Source organism: Macrobrachium rosenbergii, chromosome 43 (genome assembly GCF_040412425.1).
Source record: "Macrobrachium rosenbergii isolate ZJJX-2024 chromosome 43, ASM4041242v1, whole genome shotgun sequence".
NCBI lineage: Eukaryota > Metazoa > Arthropoda > Malacostraca > Decapoda > Palaemonidae > Macrobrachium > Macrobrachium rosenbergii.
The window spans coordinates 437717-444815 of NC_089783.1; the positions used below are offsets into that span (position 1 = coordinate 437717).

A 7099-nucleotide genomic window follows, 5' to 3' on the forward strand; every position below is an offset into this window, starting at 1 on the left:
TATTTAATCATGTTTCAATACAAAGCTAAACCTATTCCGGTAGAAATACTTTACTTTCTGCCTCTCGTAAATTTTTTTTTTTAATTTTTTTTTTTTTTTTTTTTTTTTTTTTTTTTTTTTTTTTTTTACAATATTGACTAACAGACATTTATACATAGCTAATGGTGTGAAATTCCTAGATGCATGGAAGTACACACGAACCTATATTCAGCCTAAAGGCAGGCTTTTGCGGATCTGTCTGTCGTCACTTGTTTATAAATTCAGCAATGGACAGCAGTAAGGGTTTTATCTACAGTGAGCAAATTTACCTATATAAAAAGGTTTACAAAATGGGGTGATCTTCGAAGCCTATAATTGCTGTCCATACTCGGCCGCCTGGATACGTTAATCCATTCTGCTGTCTAGGTTAAGTAAGGAACAATAAATAACTGTAGCTTACTTTTGCTGTATACATACATCCTTGAAATAATGAAAATGACATTCACATTCACATGACTATCCTTTACCGATACTTTCAGTACATGTGGCTTTATTCCAGACGTATAAGGTTTCATCCACAAAAATAATTTTCTATTATCATTGGTTTTGGTGCATCGCAAGGAATTTGCTTTCATTTGCAGTAATTATCAAGTATATCGCAATATTTTTTGCTTCATGAATATTTTCTAGGATGTAATCATATGATTTTGCTCAATTCTTTGTATTTGTTTTACACAGATCATTTACATAAAAAATATACAAAAAGTTTACATATACACATTGCCATAAAATGATGACTTTTCTGTGACTATTACCATCCACCATAACTTAACTTGACCACCTTTTCGGCGCATTTCATTGGGGCTAATTTGGGCATTAGTCACTATCATTCGGGCGACTATTCATTGTATCGTTTGGGCGACAAAATATCAAAATCCTGCAAATTGGCACCAATCTTTTGGGCGAATCAGAGTAAGGAAAAAGAGGCAGCAGTATTTTGGGACGTTGTCACGTGGTGATAATTCTGTACTCGGTTGGCGGATAACTCTGCAGTTAGCTGGTTAATAATTGACAGTAGTTATCAACATTGGTCATTCATTGCTCGGCCATGGAAGGAAAATCTCAAACCGACGAAAAAGGTACTGTTTATTTTCTGGCTTTTTTTCGTATATACAGTAGACATAATATATGAAGAATGAGGTGGTTTCGTGGCGGTGCACAAACAAAAACCAGATGTAAAGCCAGAAGTAGGAGACTATCTTCTGGCTATCTGAAGTTTGCGGATCGTAGCCAGGATAAAAGGAAGACCGACTTCAAGTTTTTGTCATGGCGCTCTCGATTCTAAAACTAATGCTATTAGCAAGAGATTGGCAAAATTAAGGACCAGAAGCACAACCCTCATCCTCACGAAATCCTTAGAGCAATTTTAACATTCAAAAACTTTAGAGCCAGAGACAAGGCTACAACTATAATTATCAACAAAGCATTATGCAAAATCCTGCATTTCTATCGCCTCACTTACCCGATACATGCAAGTCCAACGCTAAAGCCTGTGTTGCAGTAACAATCGACAGTCACAGTAACTTCCACAATTTATAGGCATAAGCAATAACAGCTCTCGGGACAAATTACAATATCACTATGGAAAATTTGCTGCCTGCTTAACTTATTTTACAAACTAATTATAACCTTTACACAGCAATTTGGACAATTCAACATCTAAGACCCACTTAAGGGAGTATCTCAGGTCATAGTGAATTTTCACTTCGACTACTATCGCTCAAGACACTTTACAAGTGTTCTCAGCCAAATGCGATCGAGATCATAAGGAATGATCTTAATAAACATGACTTCTGTCATCCGAGGGGTCAAAATACAATATCACTTTGCTGAACAGAAGTTGAAATCTGCACAGACTACTGCAAGTAAACAAAATTCGAGGTTAATAAACTAGAATCTCTTCAGAATTCAAAAACCAATATTTCCAGTTACTTCATTTCTCATACCAATTTCCCCATCTTGTTAATCAACCAATCAGTAACTACCATTTCTCATATCAATTTCCCCATCTTACTTCTGTTAACCAACTAATCAGCGAATGGTAGACATGGCATTTTGGGGTTAAAGAAATGGACAATGTAAACTGTTTACAGACATATTATGCTGGTCTTCATACATGTACTGTAAATATTATTACATTTCCAAAGTAGTCAGATTATTAAAAAATTGAATAGTAGGCAGAGCACAGCAGATGAATAGTAGGCAGAGCACAGCAGATGAATAGTAGGTAGAGCACAGCATCTTCAGGTTCTAGCTGCCAGGGTAACCGAATTTAGTGCGCTTCCGTCACAGGTCAGACATAGCATCTACAAGTCGAGTTCTAGTTGTCAGGGTAACTGAATTTAGTGCGCTTTGAACCGTCACAGGACATGAATAGCGTCTACAAGTTGAGTTCTAGTTGTCTGGGTAACCGAATTCAGACAAATTCAGAGCGCTTCGAATCCTCACAGGATATTCCGTCAACCAAAAGTTTCTTTCCATTAGTATTAGTGTCAATGTTACGGTCTGCTGCAGCTACACCACGAGCCTGTGCATAAGAAAAGTAGTTTGTTTGGTTTTAGAATACACAAAGTTTCCATGACATAACCTACCCTCTTATTAAGTGAAAATAGCCTGTTCAGTTAATATCCAGCAGCTATTCTAAGTTACTATAATTAATACTTTATAGTATGATTAAACTTTCCACTTACAATAACATGTGTCAGTATTATTAATTCAAACTGCCAACTTTCACATTAATCCCATATATTACTAATATTGTTCCTTCAAACTCAAAAAAAATATGACACGATAGAGTGCAATCCTTAAAGATATATTTAATAGGGCAGCAATCTTACACTGAAACAACCGCATCAAACTTCAGTGCTACACAACTATGAAATGTGCCATGCAACTTTCGTCCTTTAGTATCCAGTCTTAAGGGAATTAAAACTGCACAACCCCAAGGGGCAAAAAATTAAGTTGGGGAATTCAGAATAAGAAAGGGGTTCCTGAAGCAAGCTTCGGCACTGGAGGAAAAGTGGTTGAAAGTAGGGGTCAATGAAAATATGCAATGCAATCTATACCGTCGATCTCCTAACATGAAAGCTTTGGTTGAAGGGTAAAAGGGGGAGGGTGGGGGTGTCGAGCGCATTGACGGAACATTAACAAGACTGCCCGAATCTAAATTACAATTTCCACTATTAACCAGCCTATCAGAATACCTGACAAGTCCACGACATCTGTGTCAAAAAAATTCTTTAAAATCCTAAGACCTAGACCTCTTAGAAAACCAGTTAAGATCTACCTATTACCTGTCTAGTTCCTATTTACTAGTGGGAATGAAATTCTAAGCTATAAAAGTATGTCACACAAGTTACCCTACCCTATTCTCAGCTGCCCTTATACATTCAAACTTACATCTCATGACCAAACAAAGGGCTCAAGTACTGCAATACCCTCTGCTATTAATAACTTGCGCTGTCAAATGTCTCCCTAGGTCTGACCACCACGTTTTTTACCCGTCTATTCGCAGCATCCTTAAGAGAGAGACTTTAGCATTTATTACCTTTATCCTAACCCCTGCATCTATATAAAATTACCACGTTCTTTACCCTAATCTATCCTATCCTATATTTCAAGTTCCTTATCGAACTTCCCATTAAGTCCTACCTACACGAAAACTATCAGCCTTGCAGTTCTAACAAGTTAGAAGTTGGTTGGTTTGAAATCCCTGTTGTGCATGGTGACAAAGTCACCATGCTTGTTTTTGAACTTCCTGTTGTGCATGGTGACCAAGTCACCATGCACAACAAACAAGTCCACCTTTGCCTGGCAGGTGGCACCGCCACCCCGGCAAAGGTGGACTTGGGAAGTGGGCAAAGAAAAACAATTTACACACAAAACTTAATTTTACAGTTCACGCAAAACTTAATTTACAGTTACGCGCAAAACTTAATTTACAACTTACTTGCCAAAAACTTAATTTACAGTTTCACACGCAAAACTTAATTTACAAAATGCAAAACTTAATTTACACAGTTACGCAAAAACTTAATTTACAGAGTTACGCAAAAAACTTAATTTACAGTGTTACACGCAAAACTTAATTTACAGTGTTAAAAAACTTAATTTACAGTGTTACGCAAAACTTAATTTACAGTGTTACGCGCAAACTTAATTTACAGTGTTACACGCAAAACTTAATTTACAGTGTTACACGCAAAACTTAATTTACAGTGTTACACGCAAAACTTAATTTACAGTGTTACACGCAAAACTTAATTTACAGTGTTACACGCAAAACTTAATTTACAGTGTTACACGCAAAACTTAATTTACAGTGTTACGCGCAAAACTTAATTTACAGTGTTACGCGCAAAACTTAATTTACAGTGTTACGCGCAAAACTTAATTTACAGTGTTACAAAAAACTTAATTTACAGTGTTACAATGAAAACTTAATTTACAGTGTTACACGCAAAACTTAATTTACAGTGTTACACGCAAAACTTAATTTACAGTGTTACACGCAAAACTTAATTTACAGTGTTACACGCAAAACTTAATTTACAGTGTTACGCGCAAAACTTAATTTACAGTGTTACGCGCAAAACTTAATTTACAGTGTTATGCGCAAAACTTTATTTACACGCAAAACTTTATTTACACGCAAAACTTTATTTACACGCAAAACTTTATTTACACGCAAAACTTTATTTACACGCAAAACTTTATTTACACGCAAAACTTTATTTACACGCAAAACTTACTTTTGAAGTAGAAATAATTAATCAAGAGCTTTGAAAATTGTTGTTCAAAAACTTCAAAATTCCAAAATAGAAACAAACTTCACAGCTGTAAAAAACAAAGCTAGCTGAAATTGCAAAGTCAAACCACACAAGGCAAAAGTTTAAATAAATTTTAAAAAGTTTAAATCCATTAACTGAAAAAAATACTAGATTTTCTCTGTAAACAATCAAACATTACCTTCCAAACAGGAAAAACTCCCCACACAGGAAAAACTCTCCCACACAGGAAAAACAAACTTAACTAAACTAACACTCAAAAATAAAAATTAAATACTTGAAAACAAAAGTTCTGAATCTGAAACAAATCCTTAAAATTTCTTGAAATGTTCAAAGCTGAAAAAGTTGAAAAACCCTCCCACACAGGAAAAACTCTCCCACACAGGAAACAAACTTAACTAAAATAACTCAAAAATAAAAAAATAATTGGAAACAAAAAAGTTCTGTATCTGAAACAAATCCTTAAAATTTCTTGAAAAGTTCAAAGCTGAAAAAGTTAAATTTTAATCTCTGCAATTTTAAAAGAAAAAACACTTAAAACTTTCAAAATTCTCAAACTAGTTTTGAATCTAAAAATAAACCAAATGCATTAAAAGCCCAAACTTTAAAATGAAAACTTGCGAGTGATTCTGGGAAAACTAAGCTACAAAATGTTCTGGGGGTTGCTCAAGTCAATCATCCAAAAAAATAAATACTCACCCATTAATCCTGTTTAGTCATAAGGCATCGGTACATCTAAGACAATTCAGTAACTCATTGTGGCATGCTTATTTAACGACACGCCCTGACCTGAAATAAAAAAAAAAATATACATTAAAGCCCAAAATGTTCTAGCAAGTGGAAAGAACCAAAGACTGATTACTGGTTACAATCATCTGGGAGACCTGATAAGTTTTAAAATACTAAGACAAGGAGGAGCAAGCAAGGCTTTATAAATACTGGATAAGCGTTATTACTAGTTTTTTGCCGCTTAAAGCCTGCAATAATTAAAGCTTAAATCAACTCAATATACCCCATATTAGGAAGGCTATGGTTGTCGAGTTAAGCCTCGCTAATCCTCAAGAAACTTTTAAACCCTATTGCATCGTAAGACTTGCTCTATTACTGTGTAAAGAGAAAATTAAAACATCCGTAGCACTGCATAAGATTGATAATATAAAACCAAAGCAATCTAGTTCAGCTTGGTAATAAATAGGCTTCGAAACAGTCTTAAATACCATGTTGAAGGGCAATCTACAACAATACCTACCATACTGATCATTTTGAACTGTTATTGTAAGAATTAAAAAAAAAAAAAAAAAAAAAAAAAAATCGAAAATACCAATATTTGAAGATCCAAAACCCGCAAAAGGAAAAATTTCATACGACAACTGTGTCATAGCTCAAGTACCACAATCTAAATATTGGAGAAATATAAAACGCTAAACTGGCAACAGTACCCACTCGACCAACAAACCTTGAAGCACGCCTTTAAGCCTAAAATCTTGTAAAGTCTATAAACAATACGACACAGCCTAACTAAGAAACTGCTCAAGCTTCTTTAGACCTCAAATGAATATTGTAAACAGACATGCAAGTGAAGCATATGGGCTATTTGGGCCTAGAACAAATTCCAAGTCAGGCGAGAGCTCATTTGTACACAGCGCACCAAGACTACACAACAGAGACCGCCTGAAATGAAAATCATACAAGAAAACAAATTTAAAATGAACCAGAGACTCTCCTATTCTGCACGAGCTACGATACTGACCACAAAACGCGAACACAATTATAAAATATAAGAAGCACCTTATTTGGAAAACTTACCGGGGTCCGTCAGAGAGGGAACATCGCTGTGGAGGACTGCACAAAAACCAAACAAAGTGAGACGAAGTGAAACCAATGACCGCCAAGTACAGCACGGCCGAGATCCCAGACGCAAATGAACGAGAAAGTCGAGTTAGTATGAACGAAACCTGTCTTCCCAAGCAGGGGACTCTACAACACTGAAACAAGCTGTTCTTGAGGATAACAGCCAACGACCGCTGCAACTGCCTGTTTGGGGGACGTCGCTTTATCGCCCTTTCGCCACCGAAGAAGTTTAAGGCGATGATCAGAAAATCGACAGAAATTATTATATTATTATTATTATTATATTATTATTATTGAGAGTTGCCGGGCACTCTTCCTCTTTAGCGAACTTACCCAATTATGTATCAGTAGTTAGCCATCTGAAAATTATTATTATTATTATGGAGATTTGCCATTCACTCTTCCTTTTTAGCAAACTACCT

At 35.6% G+C, this 7099-nt stretch overlaps 1 long non-coding RNA gene across 1 annotated transcript; it reads right to left on the reverse strand.

The window, feature by feature from the left end:
* Positions 1–1112: 1112 nt before the first annotated feature.
* Positions 1113–6741, reverse strand: LOC136828553 (uncharacterized). The gene is made up of 3 exons (XR_010850100.1): positions 6633–6741; positions 5526–5615; positions 1113–2566 (listed from the first exon to the last, which is right to left on the reverse strand). It is a non-coding gene; the product is annotated as an uncharacterized lncRNA (long non-coding RNA).
* Positions 6742–7099: the final 358 nt, after the last annotated feature.